Source organism: Belonocnema kinseyi, chromosome 4 (assembly GCF_010883055.1).
Source record: "Belonocnema kinseyi isolate 2016_QV_RU_SX_M_011 chromosome 4, B_treatae_v1, whole genome shotgun sequence".
NCBI lineage: Eukaryota > Metazoa > Arthropoda > Insecta > Hymenoptera > Cynipidae > Belonocnema > Belonocnema kinseyi.
The window spans coordinates 137,453,143-137,455,464 of record NC_046660.1 but is presented as its reverse complement, the minus strand read 5'-3'; the positions used below and the strand labels follow the sequence as shown (position 1 = coordinate 137,455,464).

At 38.3% G+C, this 2,322-nt stretch overlaps 1 long non-coding RNA gene across 1 annotated transcript in view; it reads left to right on the top strand.

The window, feature by feature from the left end:
• Positions 1–1,632: 1,632 nt before the first annotated feature.
• LOC117171998 overlaps positions 1,633–2,322 on the top strand; it is a 4,206-nt gene continuing 3,516 nt past the window's right edge. Inside the window, exon 1 of the long non-coding RNA XR_004466943.1 lies at positions 1,633–1,968. This is a non-coding gene — a long non-coding RNA (uncharacterized LOC117171998). The remainder of the gene's footprint in view (positions 1,969–2,322) is intronic.

Sequence of the window (2,322 nt, the reverse complement as noted above, 5' to 3'; positions counted from 1 at the left end):
GCAAACTCAATATTTGATGAGCATTTATTTATTTATTTTCAAGCTAAAAATTGAATTTTTTATCTTAACTGTCAGCCGAGCTTGCTTCAATTTTAGGTTAGTTTCAGCTTCAGATTGTCAACTTCCACATCAATTTCCTCTAAACTGGCTAACTTTATCTGACTAAACTTTTTTGTCCTCAATTCAGTAATTTTTTCAGCTCGGGAGTACACTTTGTTTTATCCTTAAATGGTGATTTCGATTTTAGAGAATATTGTTTAACTCACCTGCAAAGTTGCCAAAATATCCCTTAGCACATTTTGCACACGAGGGTTTAAATGATCAAATTGCTGATTTCAATATTTAAATCATTATTTCTTGTTTTCAAATCGACCTTTATACTCAAGTAAATTTCAAAAAATAATTAAACACGGCGATTCACAGTTCAGAGAAAAACGGTTGCCAGGACTAGCAATTCGAAACACTCCTTTCCCGTCGCGCGCATCAGCACCGTGAATCATAGTGACCACAGCCGTATTGTTCTCTCCGTGCGCGTTCTGTTTCCCTTCTTTCTTCTTCTGCTATATTCCTGAACTTATACTGCATATTCCTTTCTACCCATGTCAAATCATCCTCTATTTTCTCCGGGCTTCCAAACAACCTCTTCTTTGTCATTACGTCTCTCTTATGTTCCCATTTCTTTACTTTCACTAATATAATTTTTTCTCCTCTCCTTGTTTCCTATCCGGCACTTCGCATTTCCTCAATCTCCACTTTAGCATCTATAATTTCTAGCACATTTTCTACTGCTTCCTTAAACTCCCTACGCTCTATTCTTAGACCCTTTATCAATATGTTTCTTTTTCTCTCATCTCTTTCTTCCTTTTCTAATCTTCTTTCTACTTCCCTTATCCTTTCCCTCTCATTACTCACAATCTCCTCTACTTTAACCTCACGTCTGGAATTTTCGATATTCACTATCCTACTTTCCAAGTGTTCTACCTTCTTACTATGGTCATTCTGGTTTTCTAATTTTTGTTTCCAAACCCTTCGTCCCTTTTTTCCAAATTTTCCCTAATCCTTTCCCCATTGTCGCATGTCTTTTCTAAATTCCGTCATCTCTTTCCGAATTTCCGGTTTTATTTGCCTTCCTTCATCTTCCTGCCTTTTACTTCCATCGGTATTAGCTCTATCATCATTTCACGCACTTGCTCTAACTTTAACCTTTAAACGTCTACTGGTGCTCTGTGTTCAATGTGGTACTTGTCTTTATTTGCCCCCTTCCTATGCATTTATAAACGGTTCGATTAAGCCAAAAATATTCGCCCTCAATCTCTCTCTCTCCACTGTTTTTCTGTAAGGACCCCTTTTCTGGTCACTTTTATGCTTGCAGAATACTTCCTTGTCTGAATGCGTCAAAAACGTAATCAGCGTACTGCGTAGCTACTGTCACTCCAGTCCTACCTCACCCTGCTACCGTAACTTCTTCCGTCCATCCCTCTCGTGCTAACATCTTCATAACCTTTCCTGTAGCCTCTACTCGGCTGCACCTGTCTCACTACCCTGTTTCACTCGCTAACCAAACCAACCTCTCAACGTACACAAAGCAGTCTCAATCTCCCAAAATATTACGCAACTTTTCACTTTAATTCTTTCCAACATCGAAAACCTCATTCACGAAACCCTCTCACATACTTTACCGATCAACTTACCTTAAATTCCACTGCAAGCTCACTACAATTACCACTTCTCAATTACCACTCTCTAACACTCTCATGCCGGAAGCGGAAGTCCAATTTATTCACTCACTGTTCAAATGCTTAACATTCATACAATATTCGCACGCATGTCAGCCGACTATCCGACTCTCCAAATCATCCAGCATATGTTTTTATATTATTGATGAGCCCTGGGTTTAAGCTCAGCGCAATTATCCATTATCGGGCTCCGAAGTAAGCATTTCTCAGAAGACGACAGATGAGCAACCAGGTACAAAGGGGCCATATGTTCCCTAATTGACTCTATAATAGAATTCTCGTATGCTTTTTGTTTATTTTTAAATAAACTTTTATCATTTGATTTTCAGCAGTAAAATTCGGTATTAACTGTTGTTTCATAAAGGGCCCCGCACTAAATGTATGGGAAAATGGCTTTCGATGAGTTTATGCTGAAACTTTGTAATTTTTAAGGTTATAAGTGCCGGATGAAATAACCGTAAAAAAAATCCAAAAAAATGGACAATTTTAGCGCTATGCGGCGCTAAGCGCTCAAGAGCAGTGAATAAAACGAATTACAACAGATTTTGTTACAAAAGCGATGTCAACATAGAAATCACGGTTCAGA